This window comes from Lonchura striata, chromosome 2 (assembly GCF_050655825.1).
Source record: "Lonchura striata isolate lonStrDom1 chromosome 2, ASM5065582v1, whole genome shotgun sequence".
Taxonomy (NCBI): Eukaryota; Metazoa; Chordata; class Aves; order Passeriformes; family Estrildidae; genus Lonchura; species Lonchura striata.
This window is the reverse complement of record NC_140704.1, coordinates 19,525,064-19,544,667: the sequence shown is the minus strand read 5'-3', so window position 1 is coordinate 19,544,667 and position 19,604 is coordinate 19,525,064. Positions and strand designations below refer to the sequence as shown.

Genomic DNA, 19,604 nt, shown 5'->3' with positions numbered 1-19,604 from the left:
TCTTTTATGTAGTGTTTGTTGTTTGCAATATACCATGATTTTTGCTACACTTACTTTGCATTGTAAGCAAAAATCTATTCTTTATAAAACTGCAACCTAGTTAGATATTTTGATAGATGATGTTTTGCCTCATGGCAGAAGATGCAAAGCGCCTGACCTGCTGGGCATTGTTCTCAGCACTTTGTCAACAGCCCCTCATGATGTGCATGTTCTGTTCAGAATCTGTCTTCTGATTTAATAATAGAAGAATTTTGTTAATATGTACTCTGTTCCCTGAGGAAGTGAACTATACAATGATTAATAGCCTCGAACATCTATAAATGTTTCCTCTGAGTATTTTGCATTGCTTTGCAAATAGTAAGTTGCACAATTTTCTTCGAACATACTCTATGTTAAGTATTTTCTACTTATCTTTTGTATTTGAATACTTCTTGCTATGTTTACATGTGGCTAAAATGAATCACCTAACATTATGTGCCACTGAAACCCCCTGAATTAGGCTTTGAATATGTCCACAGGAAAGAAGATGGTGACAGCCTTTGCATGGGTGTGCATAATTTCAATTTAATCTCGTTAGCTCCCATGCCAGCAGAAGTGCAAGTGCAGCAAATGCTCTGTGATCCAAGAATTCATTGATCCTAAGCACACCTCTGGAGTTTGTCTTTGGCAACCTGTCCAGCTCAGATTAAATCTATCCCGTTCTACAACTGTGGACAAAAACTTCCATCCTCAGAATTTATTTTCTGGGTAGACATTTTGCCTATGTCAGTCCACATGAACCGTGAGCCCATACAAAAGAAAAGTCATTCAGACATTAATATTTTCCTAACTTCACTATTATTGCTTTTAGTTGTTTTTACAAAAAAAACTCCAAGTAACTTTATGGTGGTTTTGTTACACCTGGATCACAAGCCTTTTTGAACATCATATAGTTTTTCATCCTTAATGCCATTTATATAATAGTGTGAAAATATTTGAATCAGTGACAGAAACACAGTTTCTAGGTTTTTTTGAAGCTAGACCTAAAAATGAAGGATATTACCCAGAATAATGAATAAAATACTTTTCAACAGATGTATAAGTTAAACCAGAGGTTATCCGCCAGCAACAAAATGGTGATTCTAGATTTTGAATTCAAGTTTAGTGAAATTTGAATCTTAAAAATATGACTTTTTTTTTTTTTTTAACACCCTGGACCATGCTATTACCTGAAATATCTCAAAGTAATAGTCCTGAAGACAGATTTTTGTAGTAGACAATTTTTTTTTTTTTTAAAAAAAAACATAGCTTGTGAGGAAAAGGAACAATGGTGGCACATCTATATAAACATTACTTTGTATCATAAAACCTCATGATGAGATGTGTGTGACATATAATCCATTGTATGTTAACTTTGATAGTACCCAGGAATGCTTAAAGAGTATATTAACAGTTCAGAAATTTTCTCTTGCCTTACCCTATTAATTTTTTTGTTTGTTGATTTATTAGTGTCAAACACAGAGGTTTTATTCATGTGTTTGTGTTTCAAACTGAGAAGAAGAGTGTGTGGCTTCAAGATAGGGAAATAGATACCCTAGATGTTTAATACTTGGGTCCTGTATATGCCATGAAGATCAGACCTTTACATATTCACAGTGCTGAATTAGGGCAACTGTAAATCTAAAAATAGGAAAAGGCCTGGCAATGTTCATTATCTTAGCTAATCTTAGGTAGTCAGAAATTCAGTACAATTAATTGTAAAGTGGTGCTTATGGGGAAAAACCAAAAACTAACTTCACAAATGGCCATTCACATGCTGACCATTACTGCTACTATTGTTGTAGTGTATAGTCCTATGAAAGTTTCAGTTAGATCTACAGAAGTGGTTATGTAGAATTAGAAATTTAGGGTTTATTAGGAAAAGCAATAGAAAACTAAACATAACAGCATCACTCTGTGATTGCAACATTCCACAAAGCCCTTCTACACTGAGTAAAAGGTGTAAAAGCAGTGTGTGCTGCCCTGGTCTCCTTCTCCCAGAAACACTGTAGTACAACTAGAAACAGAGAGGCACCAAGGATAATCCAAGGATGTTAAGCTTGTTAATTTATTTTAATTATCTAATGTTATCATAGTGTCTACAATAGGATAATAGATCAAAATGGACTACCTCAGAGATAGGAAGGAGGTTATTTTCTAAGTGGTGTGGTGACACATAGTTTTTATGATAGGAATCCCTTTTCATCTGTTGCCTAGATGGAGCAAATAAATGTCTTCTGCTGTAGTTCCTCAACTGAAGTATTTGCAATTTCAGGTGCTGTGCATCAACTGCTTTATCCTAAACATGTCATCACAGCCCTATCCTAATCACCCTGGATGCTTCTTTTCATCTTTTTCAGAAGGAAAGATACATTCATCTTTTTGAAATGCTTAACTATGAGTAGAAGACCTCTAAGAATATTGCATATTTCATCAATAAAATTTCATTTTATTAACTGGGATTCCTATGAGACTGTGAGTTTTTAAATGTCTGCACAATTCAGAGGCACAATTCAGTGGTCTTAACTGAGTAGTGATGGTAGTGGTGGTGTGTGCTTTTAATAAGTCTGGTTTTACTTTTAGCTGTAAATTGCTGTGAAAAGAATAAGTATCCAAAGAGCACATTGTTAGCAGAGTGCCTCAGGGGCAGGGAAGATGTAATTTTCTACTTAATAGGAGAACCAGCAGGCCAAAATCTCCATCTCTTTTTGTTTTGGGTTTTTTTTCTGTTTCTTTGTTTATTTTTTCTACTCCTATACTATTTTCATCAGATATAAATTTATTGAGCAATTACTAACAAACACCACTATAATTGTTTATTTTAATGTTTTGAAATAGAAGTGAAAGATAGACTTTACATTTTTACTTTCTTTGAGGAGACTTCAAGAAATCTAAATTTTTGTTATTTTTATTTGTCGTTACTACATTTTTCCACAAGAAATGTACAAATTTAAATAAATATGTGTTATAGTGAGTTTATAGTTAAAATGTTTATTTTAACTCTGACTTACATTCTCATAATGACAAACCATAAAATTGTGATGATCTAATATGGTCCTGTGCACAAGCATTTTCTGAATATTTGTTTTGCTGAGAGCCAAGTCCCAGCAGAAAAAGAAAAAAAGAAACCAACCAAAGCCATATTTAAGTATACTGTGTTTGAAGTAGATGTTTTTTAGAAAGGTATCTTGGTGAACCACTGGAAATTTTTGGCCAGTTGAAACCTGACCGCCTGAAACATAGGTTTGCTAAAAAGTGTAAAATCAGGTTCTGACAGAAATGTCCTACTCTTCACAGGAAATAATTTTTTTTTTTTTCAGTTTATTCAGTAAGTTCTATCCATGATTTGTTCCCTAAAAATTAAGAAATGGTCTGAAATTATAAAAGCCTGAAAGTTGGCCATATTTTTCATTTTCAGTCTTTGTCTAAAATACAAGAGAACTACTGCTTATTGGTTTTAAAATTTTAAAGACTGGACTAACCAAAATCAATGTATTTAAATTGCAAAATAGACCCAGTATGTCCTTTGCAATTGCAATACTTTATTTAATACTGTAAACTTAGGTAGATTTTTTTTGTGTCTAATTCATTTTGGTGTTTAGATTAAACAATATGAGTAAGAATCATTCTACCTAACATTAGTAGTTGAATTCTAAGCAAATAGTCTTCCCCTTTAGGCCGAGGGAGAAGATAGCCATTAGAGATGGCAAATCATTTCATCATTATTATAAGGATTCTCATGCTGAAGTTGCCTCTTACCTCTGCTGACTGCAAACCAAGCCTAGGTTACCTGCGGGGATGAGGTGTTTAACTTCTAGATGAACGAAGTCAAGTGAGATTACTCCCTGACTAAATTGGTTTAATACTTCGTTTTTCTGTTTAGCTTAAACTGAGATAAAATTTTCCATCTGTATGAAAAGACACAAATCAAGAATAATCATTATCTCATTAGTAAGAAATTCTCTATTCACTATTTTCATGCTTAATCAAAGTAAAAATCAGGGATTTGAATAACTTTTACCAAGTGACAAGGTTTTGTTAGTCACTATTTGTGGGTATATTTGGCATAATGTTCCCTAATTGCAGGAAGAGAGAAAAAATTATACCAGCTATAAAGACTCAACTTTTCATTAAAGAGAAAACCCTAAAAAATGGAAAACAAGATTAAACTTGAAGATCTAAGTCATACTCTTCTGCTGACTCATTTAACTCCTGATTAAATTTGGTAATTTCAATCATTTTGATTTAAGCCTGTGCACTCTTACATACAGTGAATTGTCCCATTAATTTTAATGAGTCTATTTTATGTGCTAAACAAAGCACCTGCTTATGTCTGCAGAAGGTAAACCTTGGAGCATAAGGTTTCCATTTTAATTGCTAGCTAGTCTTGTTTTTGCTATTAATTTGTAGTTTCACATTTTCTTTTAAAATGTAGTGCATATATTAACCACTTCATCTACAAGTTTTATGTCAGTAGTGGGTTTGTTGAAGACTTTATTCTTGAAGTGACTGAAGTGAGTCACAGGAATATTTTGCCATGTTCCTTCAACAGATGGCCTGTGAAACAGGCAAAACTTAAGGAAAGATAGGAGTAAAGAAGTAGAGTATCTTTGCTTTTATAAAACCACTCTTTTGACTTCTAAGCCTGCTAAGAGGGAGAGATTTTTTTTTTTTTTTAACTTCTATTCTTTCAGTGCAGAAAGTGCCAGTGCGAATTGGCTGTGGAAATTTAAGTTTATGCTAGGACTGGAAGCCAGATTAATTGACAGGTTATTTGTATTGGCTTTCTGATTCAAATAAATTCACTAACGTAGTGCATTTTGCAAGATTTTCCAGCACAAAAGGTCAAAGGACTGAATCTATGGCAGCTGACAGAGTTACTCATGCTGTCAATGTGCTAGCTAGTACTCCTACCAAACTTGCTAAACTTGTCAGTTAAAATTAATCTACTGATAATGTCAACTTTTTAAAGATGCCTTCAACAAATGCATTCACTTGTGGCATCATCCTGAAATATTTAAAGTTAGCCTTTTCATGCTGGCAGTGAATAGTCTAAACACTAATTTAATATTCCTCTGAAAATAGCAGCTATGCAGCAGTAGCAGAGAGAAGAGATGACTTTAGCAGCGGTCCAGACATCCAACAGGCAAATGTGTAATAGTGTTCCCAAAACTTCATGTTCAAAAAGTAGGTCAGGAAACGAGAAATAAGAATTCCAAAGAAAAGCCTTCAGTGGTTTACTGCACATGAAAAAAGTGAAAAGCATCAGCTAAAGCTCAGTTAGGTTCAGAAGAACTGCAGGATGTGTGTATTCAGTACATCAGCATGACTTTATCTTGAAAAAGCAAAAGCACCTTTATCTCTTAAACTGATACAAAAGGGATGTGTTATACTAAAGACAAACAGGACTTCACAAACTTGCTGATATCTTGGTGTGGCACCTGGCATTCTAAAACTTAGAAAAAGTACCTTCACCTGTCAGGACTTTGAAGAGAATTCTTTTTTTAATGTAGTGGAGATTTGATTTGATCTGACTTATGAAACTACCATTTTTATGATGCATCCTGAGCAGCCATTCTGAAAACAGCTTTAAGAGAAGTACATAATGTTTCATTTTCAACCCACACATGTGAATGAATAGGTCTTACTCAGCTCGTGGTTCCAAAGGCAGCAGCAGCAGCTGATGCAAGGAGCTATATTTTTGACATCCAGCTCTGGTTTGTGTTTGCTGCAGGAAGCAGTTATTCCCCTGCCTTGCCATGCCTTCTGGAGTTCCAGTCATGCAGCAATGTTCTGCTCTTATCTTTTCTTAGTGACAGCACTTCAAATGATGGGAAGAAAGGGGGGAAGAAAATAGTCCTCTTATTTATTTTCATATAAATACCTGTCATGCTCAGTAAAAACAGTGTGATGTTTATATGACATGTGCTGTTGAAATGTGGGAATAACTTTAATTACTAATGCTGTGGAGTGAAACACAATGCATCCTGCAAAAGCACTCCTGCATATGAGAAGCAACATCCTTGCTCCTATGTATTAGTAGTGGTTGTGATTTCATGAGACAGTTCTGTTCATCTTTATGCCTATTTTTCAACCTTCTAAGCCTTGTTAAAGAACACAAGAATTTCCTGATAGTTCATCTCCAGCAGTCTGAGTCTGAGTATATGTTAGATATTTGTGTATGTGCCTTTGATTTGCAAATCTATTCCACGGTTTTTAGAGTTGTGGGGTTACTTTATGTGACCAGCATTTAATCACTGTCATGCTTGAGTCTCACTGAAGTTGGCAACATTACAGATGTTATTTTATGTGACCTGCATTTAATCACAGATGATCTGTGAGTCTTGTTAAACCTGGTAGGATCACAGAGATCCTATTTTAACATTCTCTAACATAGTTAAAAGAAACCTTTTTGCTAGTAGGATGCATAGTGTATCCGCATTTCCTTTATCTAACTAATTAGTTCATCCTAGAAATTTTGAGGAAATTTCAAGGATTCCCTGTCAAAGTCCTCCTATTTTTGAAATAATATGAAAACATTTTTCATACTTATTTCTGAAGTAACCTTTAAGAACTGATCTAGATGCAAACATTCTCTCCCTGCCTTTCTACTTCTCCGTTTTCCTCTTCCCTTCTCCCTATATCTTCTTCTCCACTCATATATGACTGATAGCTAAAAATATTCTGTCATAGAAAATGTTTCTTACATCTGACATTTTTTGAGCCCTTCAGAAAATGCATAAGTATTTTATTTTAGTTAATGATAGCAGAATAAACAGCATTTCATCTTAAAGCAAGCCTTGTTACCCACCTGTTTTTAAGTGATCTGAGGGTGGCAATTGAATTTCATTATATTTACACTGTACTGCTGAAGCTGTGGTTGATGCATCACTTTTTTTTTTTTTAATGATTCTCTGTCACAAGTCAGGTTTAGTATTATGTCTATAATTATCATTCTCTAAAGGTTTACACAAAGGTTACACTCCATGGACAAAGTAATTAAGTCATTTACTAACTTCAGCAGATCCTGGGGCCATGCTTACACTTGAGGAATTCTTGGTGGCAGTCACCATTTAGGTGTGGAGCAGGATCTTTCACACAGTGGGCTCCTAAGTACCTAATTTAGCAGTGGTGAGCATCTGGCAGCAAAAATTTGTATCAACTTAACCCATCTTTCTCAGCTCAATAATCAGATGCCTTGTTGCTTGCTCCTCCAGCCAAATGTTTTTAGAGTTATTATATGTTGTGGATCAACTGCAAAATACTGCAGAAATCAGAAAGTGTTGATTACCTGTACTTGCTATCTATATAGCACTTAATCAGGTCTGTGCCAAGAACTTTATACTTCTTGTGAAACAAAATTGGGACACTTAATATTTCTGTTCCAAATATGCAGTGTATAAATATTTTATAGACCATGTACTGCAAAGGTTTTAACATCACCAGTCTGCATTTTTAGCACAAAGAAAGCACTCAAGAATTTTTGAATATATATCACATTCCTGCACTTTACACATTTCTAAGTCTGATAAGAGAAAAAATGGTTGTTTTTTAAAGGCGTAATGATGAGTACAGCTTTAATCTCTGCTCATGGAGTGGTCTTTGCTGACAGTAAATGGCTTCTCTTTCCCCACAGACATTTTTTTGCTCTTGGGGATACAGCAGGAGATGGAATTATATCAAGGTGTGTTTCCAGAAGCTGTTATAATAATTAATCAGATTTATTATTTTCAATATTTTTCTCCATGTTCATTATTTGACTTTAATAAATAAAAGCTTCACCTAAGGTGTGTGCAGAGTACATTCTCACGTGGTGCTGTTGAGAATGGGAGTGTTCATCACCTCTGCACAGCCTGAGGTACTCTGCAGTGGGTGTGCAAGGGAGTGTGTCTGCTGCATACTCAGTATTTGAGAGTCATATGGACTTCTCCTAAAATGAGAACAAGTGTTGAAATTAGGAGAGGTCTTTTCTTTTAAGAAATCTGTTGTCTGTTTAAAATATAAACTCCTTCAGAGTAGATAAGAGCCTGGAGATAAAGTTGCTTAGTTCCTATGTAGTACTTTTTCACATTGATCCATTGCCTCATTTTGTCTTAGTTGCATTATAATTGTCAAAATTTACACATGTCTTCTCCTTTCATAGTGACTTTTTATTCCAGCTGGACACAAAAAGCATTTCTTGGTTTTGTGGAAAACTTAGAGAAGAAGCAAGGCCAATACTTTTTTGTTTGTGCTTCTTGGCTTTTTTTTTTTCCATAGGAACACTCAGGTTTAAGTTCCAAACAATTTTTCTAGAATCCAGGAAGCATTTTTGTTTCCTAGTGGGTAGGTAGTATGAAGAAGAGCCATACAAACACTAAAAAAATTGTGAGAAGGGGAAATAAGTGACAAGGAGTAAAGGAGAAGAAACAGAAAATAAAGACTAGGCTGCAAAAGAGGGAGGGAAATGGATTGAAGGAAAACATGGCAGTAGGTGTAAGTAAATGGTGAGGATTGGCATCTGTCTATCCATCTGCCATGGTCAGAGCCTTCACTGGAGCATGAGACTAGCTGAGGTGTTTACATTTGAGGATGAATTAATTCAAATCACAGTGAAACCAGCCTTCTCAGAGAGAGGAAAGGCTGACTGTCTTTCCTTTGTGCACATCTGTGTTTCCATGATTCAATCAGATGGATGTAGGTATGTCCTGGATCTGCAGTTTGATGTAATAACACAGAATGGTTATTTTTAATGACGATTTTTATTAAATTTAATTAAATTTATCTAAAAGAAACATTCAAAAATTGGTTATACATCTATGTAGTAAGTCAGCAATGGAATAATTGGCATAGACATGTAGACTCTCAGTAAATGATGTGGCAGAAGGACAGTGAGATCAATCCTGCCAAGAATACAAAGTAGTTGTTTCTATCTTAATTTTATATCAAAATGGGGACTGTACTTTTAATGCATTCTTCTGGTTTTATATTTGGTCCTCTGCCATCTTTCTCAGATGTACTCTCACAGAAGACAGTGTTCAACTTTGCTTTAAGTTTTACTTTAATGTGAATTAAATAAAAAGTATACTTTCTTTTTCTGTTGTAGTATCAGTGCTAGTTAGTATTACTTTATCTGCTCGATATTATTTATCAGGACAGGTTAGAGCTGCAGACAAAGCTGTTAGGAAGAAAACAGAACAGTTTCAAAGATGAAATGTTTCCACGAGAAATGTGAGGCCCTGTGAGAATAGAGGGAGTGCTAATAATAGGAAAATGTCAATCTCAGTCCAGGTGGGCTAACAAGTTCATAAGGTTTAGGACTAAAAGGCAGAGAAGCTTAAAAGTGCCTCTTAGCCCAGGAGAAAAGAACATCAGCCAAAACTTCTGAAAATGTTTTTCTGATGAATTGCTAAGAGCTGTTGCAGCAGGGTTATAATTCTTTGACTCTGACTTTACATCAGCTTCACTTGCAGTGAAAGGACAATATTTACATAAGAATTTACAGCTCGAATTATTAAATGCATTATTTGTTTCAGTGGGAATTAGTGATGCTAAGTAGTGAATATTCTAAATGTTTCTGAAATTCTGGATCAAGATGTATAGGTCAATTACTATTTTAATCCTCATTAACTAATACATTATTTTATTGAAACATTTTGAGTATCATTAAAAATATTTGTGTTCTGGAGAGAAGGGTTTTTTTCAAGTGGAGTAGCTGAGGGATTTTTTTCTCAGGAGTACTATACAGGATTTTTTCCTGATCCAAGCCAAGAAGAACTAGATCATAATGGATCTTGCCTCAGATTGAGGTGGAAGAGTCTAATCCTGTCAGGTGGTCGGGTGAGAGTGATGAACCCTAAAGTAAAGTAGTCACCTATTGAACGAGGTGTGTTGTGATTTACAGTGAGTAAACTGTGGAAGGACCCTGCTGATCATCTCTTGAAAGACATGGACAGTATTTATAGAGAGAGGTCGTGTCTTGAGACAGAGGTGACAAAAAAGGCAACATTTACTAGAACTCATCACCTGAGTACTCTTGATTTCAGTTGTTCAACACATAACCAACCTGTTCAGAAATACTGAAAATCTTCTGTGCCCCAAAAAGCTTTTAGTTTAATAGTTTAAGCATAGTGTTCAGCAACCTACACAGAATAAGAGCCCTGCACTTTGTTCAGGAAATATTAGGAAAGACAAACCTGTCAACTTGGTCAGCCCTGCTTGTCTAATTCTGCTATTGAACACTGGAAGCACAGTTTGTGTTTGCTTTGCTTTGGCTTAGTTCCAGTCATCTGAGAAATGTAGTGCTCTGCTCTTTTAAGTGTATTAAACTATCCTTGTAAAGTGAATTATGCTGATGGCTTGTTTTGTTGGAGGAGAAGACAGCAATAAAAATGATTTGTGACTTTTTTTAAAGAAGATAGACTTCAGACATCCAAGAAATCAAGATTTGTCCAACATGAGGCCCTTTCACTTGCTCAAGTAGACTATTAGCTCTTACCACTGGGGTTTGTTTGTTTTGACAGCCATTCTGAAGGTGGTGGTTTAAAAAAAAGTCCTAAAAATATCATAGAAACTGAATCACTTCATATTCTTATAAACTGGGAATGGTGAGAAGGAGAGAAAAGCTGATGATATATGTAGAATTAATTCTGATGAATTATTTAACATGCAGGAATTTAGTGTATAATCCTTTTGAATAATCCTCCCATCTTAAAGTCTTCAGTTCTTTTGGGATTTAACAATGCTGGCTGATAGTACTAAGGGTTGTAATACATTCTGATATGTCCTGTCTCATTTCAGTACAGGTAAATTAAAAGCAAATTTAATTCTAATTAGCCAGATGGATTGCTCAAAGGACAAGGTCTATGAGGTAATGTTCAAGCTTTTAATTTCTTGTGATCTGAAATTGAGGTATATATGATTGATTATTTGAATGTCTGAGAAAAAAAGGAAGTTTTAAGCAAATGAAATGGACAGTCTGAGAAGTAGTGGTAGCTTGCATCCAGAGCCATTTTAAGACAGTTCTTCACTGTCTTACAGTGTATTATGGCATTTAAACAAAAATGTGTTATTTCTTATCCCTTCTGAGCAAAAAGTCAGTAAGTAGCAGAGCTTTTCAAGCCTGATATATGGGTTCCTTGGAAAAATCTATTATGTATTTTACCTCATATGCTTGGCTTTTTTTTTTTTTTTAATTTCACTTGACTTGAAAACCTGGCAATGCCATCTCACTAGGATACAAAGTCCAGTTTGTTTCTGAATAATCCAGAAAGCTCAGAACAGAAACCCAGTAGGATATATTAGGTTTTGGCTTCACTTAATTTGTCACAGTTTTTGAAGAAATTTCAGAAGGATCACAGCAATAAATATGCTCCAATGGTGCTGTGACCATAAAGTGCATTATCTGAGACACTGCTGGTGAATGAAAACACATTATGTTGTACAGGGAACAGGTAAGGCTCTATTTTTTTCCTGCAAGGTTGCATGGAGAGGCAGTCTTCGAACTTCTGAAGGGATTAATTAAAACTGGAATAGGCACTGAAGGAAGAGAAAAATTAAATACAAAGATGTCAATAAAAACACCAAGAGGCCTTGGCTTGCTTATCCTCTTAAAATGGAGGCTGAGTTGGTTGATTTTCATGCATGATTATGTGGGTAAGTAATACAGAAGATCTATTTAAGGTATAGAATTATACTGGCTCAAGAAAAAATACATGTATATAACTTGAATACATCTATGTCAGAGTTTAGAAGAAATATATAAAACATTCTTGGATAGCTTTCTGCTAAGTTAGTAAAACCAAACTACTGTTTGCCTACCAATATTATCAATTTATGAAGGAGCATGTGAATTATAGAGATATTCAGTTTTCTACATGAGTGAACAAGATAAAGAGACAATGATCTAAAATCATCTTTGGATGATCTAAATTTTTATTTTGCATTTAACTGGATATATAAGGATTGAGATGTCTTCTGTAGGAATTTCCGGATCTATCAAAATTACCACAGGTTTACTTTATCTGAGGACTCAAGTCTTGCATTCATGCTGTGAGTGTGTTGTACACTTTGAAGCCACCCTTCTGTTCCTATTCTATACCTCTTTTTATGGTATCCAAGTGCCTTTCAGAGACCTCTTAATTAATATAACTATCATGCATCATTAAAACTTTTCATTCACTCTTTCTTTCTCATCATCTTTAGGAGAAAGTCTGTCACACTTCCATACACATACAGAGAGGCACATGAAAATATTTGGGAAGAAATGCTGAAAAAAATGGACTTTATCATAGCATGTGTGGCTGAGGTGCTGGGATTAAACAGATTTTCATCTGGTATTCTTTTATAGAGATCCATATTCTGTCAAGTTAAAGGAGAAAGGAATGTAGAATGTCCTGACTGCATTCCTTAAACCAGTGTCTGAGCAAATGTTTCAGATACTCCAGAAATCATTAAGGATCACGTTTTCAAAGGAGGTGATAGAGGATGCGAGCAGGCATACTGGGACTTTCAGAAGCATTTTTGTACGCCTGTCAATTGGAATTGAGTACTGAAAATTGAGTCAGTGATATGCCTCATTCAACCTAACTAGGTTTATCTCTTTTACTGAGATAAAGAATAAAATCAGTTGGACATGATATTTTAAAAAGAATCAGCATCTTGAAAGGATTAATGCTTATAAACTTCTGAATGGTTGGGTGTTTTTAAATTATATGTTTACATATAGTTTAGCTCAATATTACCTGCTGATGTAACTGTGGTCTAAAGGAAGCTGTTTGCAGCAACCCATATGGTGGAGAAAATGCAATGTTTGCATTGACAATGAGTGTAATGAGTGTATAGTTCCATGTTTCTGTGGTTTTCAGTTCTATAAAGCTGGAATAATAAATGCATGTGCTGCTAAGTCCACGAGATTGTTTATCAAGATGGAGAACAGTGTCCTAGACAGCATTAGTGGTCGGACATGGGGCTTTTAGAAGGTGGTATAAAAAAATATGGTACATTAAAAGTGAAGTGTTTGCTTAAATTCTACTCCAACTTAACCATTTTTAATGGATAGTAACAGCACTTAAAAACAAATGTCAGAAGAGAAAACTGGTTGTGAGCCCCCTGTTTCAGACTATCACAACTAGAACTGTCAGTCCTGCTTTCTGTAAATTTTGGGCATGTGTACACAGTCATGTGTAGTTTAGGATAACATCCTTAGAATTAATTTTCTAAAAGGCAGGTTGAAACAAAGTGATGTAGTCATAGGAAAAATCAAAGTATTAGTCTAGTACAATAAAGCTATTATGAGAAAGATTTAATAATCTACAAGGCTTCATGGAGGATGCTGACTCTTCTGTAATATTCCAAGTAACTATTACAGCTGGCAGCAACTCCACCCTGAGCTCAAAGATATCTGCTTGTCTAACTGCAGTGGCATCTGCATATCTTCTGGGAGCCTTCAAGGTTAGGCTTAGAAAAAGGGGAAGTGCCAATACTTAAAGCAGAAATTTGAATAGCACGAGGGAGATATAATACTCATTGAATGGAAGCAGCTGAGGGGCAGTGTGTCAAAAAATGAAAAATCTCTTTCTAAAATTCTGTCTAAATCTGGCCAGTGACAGCATAAATTGTAGATATGGTGTTTCATTAATTGCATATTTATTGGTTTTATATTTGATGTATGATCTTTATAACTACAATTGTTTTGATTGGGCTTGGCAAAACTCAGTGCTGCCAATACTAGTTGTCACCCCTCTTTAGCTCACTCTGTTAAGTTGCCAAAAATCAAATGTATGTAACTTGAATTATTTTCCACTTCTAAATCTGTTGTTCTAGATATAGTGTTTAAATATCATTAAAAACCTGAATCAAGACATGAAATAAGGGAAAGAATTCTTTTTTTTTTTTCTTAAAAAATAAAGGAAAAATGTAACAAAGCCAGCCAATCAAAACAAACAAAAAAAAAAAAAAAAAACAAAACTTACGCTATTCAACTCAGTTTGACATCTTTGAAACAAAAGCAATTACATGGTTTTCCCAAAGTGATACAAAGTATTCACAAATCAGTTCCCAAAATGTCTGTCCAACCTCATCTTCCAAAGACGTTTAGTAGATAACACTATGGGACTGTCAGGTAGTTAATGTATTTTCTTCATTAGGTTAGAACAACACATGGAAGACAAATTCAGCTCTCATTAAATTAATTGAAAATTCTCATTAACTTCAACAAAATCAGTGTCTTGTACTTCAGAGTAAATTGTCAATGGAGCAGCAGCTGTAGGTTCAAATTTGTCCCTGTAGATTGCACACAGATTTGAATCTATTTCTAAATTTAAAGAATCCCTGTAAAATCCAAGGGGATAAATATATTCACTATGCCATTCAAACTCTCTTCTGGTTAATCTGAACTTGCAGCAGAGCCTCCTACACTCTGATCTTGAAAAGCAGCATCATATAGCTAAAATACTTCACACTAAACTAAATCATCTGTGTATGTAATAATTTGATAAGTGCTGTTATCTTATTCCCTTTATGCCTGTTATACACTAACTAGTTAATCATCCCAAGAAAATGCCTCACCATTGCAATAAATACTTCTTCAAATAATTTATCTTCCACTTCAGTCAGCAGCTATTTCAAGGTTTAAAATAAGCTTTTGTCCTCAGCTGTGTGTCTACTAACATCAATAACAAAATTATTGCTGACGTCATAGAAAGTAAAACAAAGTCCTTAATACTTCCTAAAAGCTAGATTCTTGTTCCAGCAGATGTTACTTTATCTCTATTTTACTATGTTACATAATTGACAACAGATAAGTGCTAAGACAGATGTCACTGCATGGTGCAGTTACACATGTGCTTCCAAACGCTTTCCAGTATGTGCTGGGAAGTACATGCTGCAGCATTTGCCATCTGTTTCATTAAACTTGGCAGAAATAATGGGATTTGCAGAGAAATTTGTATGACCAGTGCTAGAGCCTGCATTTGGCATTGGTCTTTCATCAGAGCCTGATTTAGAAGGAGAAATTCTCCTGAAGAATGGTCTACTTCTATTGAGATGAAAGATAAAATCATACTGGGTCCCTCTGGTTTCAGTCAGATGCACCTAGAATATTTTAAAGGAGTAGCAGCTGTTCACAGCAGAGTTAATCTGGCAAATTAGTGCCTGGGTTAGACCAGTCTAGATATGAAATTCCTGCATAAAAAGAAGTGTTTTGTTCTAATGGGCATTGTATTCTCTCCTGTGAGCCAGTGAGGTGTCTAAGGGAATATGTCACATGATTCTCAGAGCTGCATTTGACTGCACCCTTTTGATTTAATTACTTCCTAATATAAAGTGAGAGAAATACTCACTTCATTCTATAACCTAGCAGATGTGAGTTTAACACATCAGTGCAGGCAAGCCATTCCCTTTGCTGTGCAATGCTCTAGATTTCTGTCTAGCAGCCTGTCTTCCTACCATTAAAGTGAATATCTATATTGACTGCTATTTTGCGTAACACTGCCTATTCTGCTTCCTACAAATACTGTGAGTTGCTCTCTGAAAAGTTGTAATCATATGTGTACAACTTCAAGTTTGATGGCAGAATCATAAGCTTGGTGTGTGGAAGCCAAAATGCCTATATGACACCAGCAGTTACTGTCATTTCTGGGATCACAGCCTACTGAGATGATAAAAGGAAGTAAAACACTTAAATAACCAGAAAGTGCAACTTTGTTTACTCGGGCATGGTCCAGAAGATTTGAAAATGGGCTGTGTTTCTGTATCTTTAGCGTGAAAAATCCTGTACTGAGCATGTGGTTGTGACCGTGGATATGGAGCACAACCCTGGGGTGCTGGATGACTTTGCATTTGAGAAAAGCAGTTTTATATGTTCTTTTTTTGAGACTTTATTAAACCCTTCACTTCAGTTTTTTTTATTTTCTCTCAAACTGAGGCACTGAACAGAAAAATTCTGTATTAATAACCAAAGTAATAGACAGCTCAGAGAATACACAGCCTGTAAGTGACCTGGTGCTGGCTTTGCACTTAGTACAGACCACATCAGAACAGGGCTGGGGGGATTGTCCCAGCTGTCTGTCCCTGAACCACAATGATCCTGGGGCTGCAGGGATGGTTAGTAGCAAAGGCAGCCATCCTGGGCCTTGACCAGGAGAAGCATCGGGAGTGCTGTTCCACTCCTGGCTGGCAAATGGCAACAGCTCCCTGCAGACTTTACAATGCCAGTGGCAGTGAGGCTCCTCTCACCCACTCCAGCTCAGCGAGTCTATTAATACCTTTCCTTTCTGTTCTAATTATGATATGTGTTGTAGCCTCTAGTAGTTTTCATTTGCAAAGTCCTTCAACTCCTTAAACCACCTTTATTTCTGTATAAAGAGAAGAAATATTTGTATTGTGCTTATATGTTATTTTTCTATATGATTTCTCTCTTGCTAGAGAGAAATGTCTCTTCTCTGACTTTCTCAAAAGGAAACTTTTTACCCTTCACTCATCAGTTTCATCATGTTCTCCAGCTCTGCTCTTCTTTCTGCTCAGATTTTTAGTTAGTAAAAATGTACTATATGTCTTATATTAAAGAAAAAATATACCTTAAAGATGCAATATTACGTACTTTGATATGTAGCCTGAAGAAGTCAAGGTCCTCTATAATTTGTGGTTGTGTTGGCAAGAGAAAATAGGAACTTGTTGGAAGATCCTGGAGTAAAGGCTGCAGTAGTAAGTCATCTGTCAATGCCATGTTCTTCATCTGGTGTACACAATTATGAGGATTGAGCAGAAGGGGCTCTTGAGCTGCAAGGAGAAAATGGAAAACCTGATTTGCCTGGAAATTTGGTTTCATGTTCCAAGTTCCTGCTTCATCAGATAATCTCTTGCATCATTACCCAGCAATGAGCTGAAATTAAGGCCAGGATAAACAGGATGTTAAAATAAAATGCTGCAGCTCACAGCATTACAGATGTCTGCACAACCCACACCCCTCATCTCTTGCAGCAGCTGGACACAGGATCTTTAAGGCCAAGAGTGTTCCTAGCATCAGACTGCCTCAGTGGCCTCAGTGTCTGACGTCTGTGATGCTTCTGGTGGTGACCAGGAGCTGATACCAGAGGGAAGGGGAAGCGTGCTGTCCCCGGGGTGTGTCAGAGCAGTCCTGCACAGCCCCAGCCGCTGCGCAGCACAGCCTGCGTGCAGGAGTGGGTGCTGAACGGGGCTCTGCTCGCGCTGGTGCCTCTGCCTGCCTGGATCCCAGCCGAGGATCGGGAGCAGGAGAAACACAGGGGCAAAGGCAGCAAAAGGTCTTCGAATCTCCAGTGAAGTGGCACTTTTAAAATGTGATTTCCCAGCTTGCAGAATTTCTGGATTACACGGTTGAAGTCATTCTTAGAGATAGTTTTAGTGAATGTATAAAATTTCTGTGTCTGCATTAGATGATTATCTCTGCCTGATCCAGAAATTGCTCTAAGACAAGTTTCTATTTAATGAGCCAATATTAGTGGTTCTTGCAGCTGGCAATACACTATATTTGTTTCCAAAGGGCTCCATTACTTCTGAATTAGTAGTATTATTTTCTTTTAATTTCTCAAACGACTTGCTATATTTCATGCACTTCATTTTAAAGTAAAAAGCTAAAGTAGATTGCTTCAAAGTTTATTTGTTAAAAGATGCCCTCAGGTTGAACAATAATAGAGTCTCCTCTCGAGAGGAGAAAATGGTTATGGTCAAGTTAAATTCTTTTGTGGGTAGACAATAGGAAAAAATTGTTTTCTAAGATACAGAAATGCAAGCAAAACAATCACGTGAAAAAACAATAGGGCTGTAAGAGTGTGTTATTTTGATAATATTTCCTAAGTGAATCTAGAAAAATACTGCTTCTCTTTAAAAATTTATTAAAATTAATCATACAACAAACAGGATAACAGGATACTTTCCTGATCTTATAAATACCAAGAGATATTTGTATCATTTCCAATTTAAATTTTAGAATTATCTTCATCCTGATAAAACTTCTCTACAAGGCATTATTAATGTGAAGATCTCCAGATATTTGCAACTAGAAGTGTTTTCTATCACTGGTCAGTGTGTCCACAGGGAATGCAATGCATTGATTGAGGTGATGTGTAAGGCAATGTGAAAGTTCCCCCTTCCCTTCAGCTGGTATAACACTACTGACATATTCTGAGAACTCTTCATGACAAGAAATTTTCTGTGAATCACACACTCCATTGGTCCCTAGTTTCATCTTTTATATTTCTTCATGAAAAGGCAATCTATGCTGCCAGTGCAACTCAGCTGAGGCCTTCCCATGTTCTTAACATATCCTTTGGGCATGAATGAAAGAGGCAGCAATGTACTTGCAAGGCTGGATTCTTGTTTTGAGAACATAGCACAGTTTCTTTCAGAGTGAATAATTTACCTAATTTGTCCTTCTAGAGATATTTTAAAAATATAGGGAAATGTCTGTAATATGTTGCCTCCAAATCACACTAGGGATTTACTTGATTCTGAATCTAGGGCATAAAGACACCATTATTTTGGTAATCAGAGGAATTAAGAGGCATTATAAAATACTGGTGCTATTAAACCATCACTGATAAGTAGTTTATTTACAACAACTCACTGTTGGATCTCACAGTGTATATTCATCCTTTGGTGAGTTGCATTTAGAAATTAAGGTTTGCAACGCTTTGCAGAGCTCTGTGAATAACCCTTGACAGCACTGCCAGCTTTACCTGTAGAACTGAACTTCACAGAATGACTTGGTTCGATAACACCCCACAGAATGCTCTGGCCAGGTAAAAGTGGGAAGGAAAATTCAGCACTTACATTTTGGAAAAAGTAACCCAAAATCCAGGTTATAAATCCTGGAAAATATTTTATGTGACCACTGAAGTGCCAAGGAAGCTGCCATGTATTTATGAGAACTTTGTATTCAGTTCTGTATTCTGTATTCAGGTTGTATTTACTTTTGCAGACATGCTGATTGTTTGGAGGGGATTTATCCAATCAGTTGATTGCTACTTTCTCCCCTTGAGCAAGTTTGGCCCAGTTTATTGACACCTTTTGTGTTTTTGTTGTAGCTGTGTGGAATACAGCATATGTGAGCACATGTAGAGCTGATTAATTTTCAGAGATTTACTATGTATTTTTATTATTCAGACTTGTGGATTTGTCATAGAAAGGTGAAAGCCATGCACTTGATGCTTTGCCTGTCTGCATTTTCTAATGCTGAAGTACAAACTTATTACAAAAGCTAGAAAATTACAAGGTGTAGATAAAATACTTCCCAAATATCACCTAAAATAATTTTGCTTTTTTTTTCCCCTAATATGAGAATTAATTAATATTCATTATAGACGCCATTAGTCTTAGTGCATGTCCAAGAATCCTCACCTTCATGACAGTGCACTCATACATAGTCTGCTGCTGGCTCAAATTCATGTTTTGTGAAACAAAATGGAAATATCTTGAGTGGAGATACTTTTACTATCCTTCATTCTTCATATTCACACCCTTATTCTTCAGGTCCATAAATGCCTTCTAACATGTACACCAGGCCAAGAAGCAATATCCTGCATCAGGAGACTTTTTTCAACACAAATACTAGACAAGGGAAATAGATA

General features: G+C 35.9%; 1 protein-coding gene across 2 annotated transcripts in view; it reads left to right on the top strand.

The window, feature by feature from the left end:
- The window catches only part of PLXDC2 (plexin domain containing 2), a 247,918-nt gene that overhangs the window by 70,979 nt on the left and 157,335 nt on the right, over positions 1–19,604 (top strand). The gene's annotated exons all lie outside the window — the stretch shown is intronic.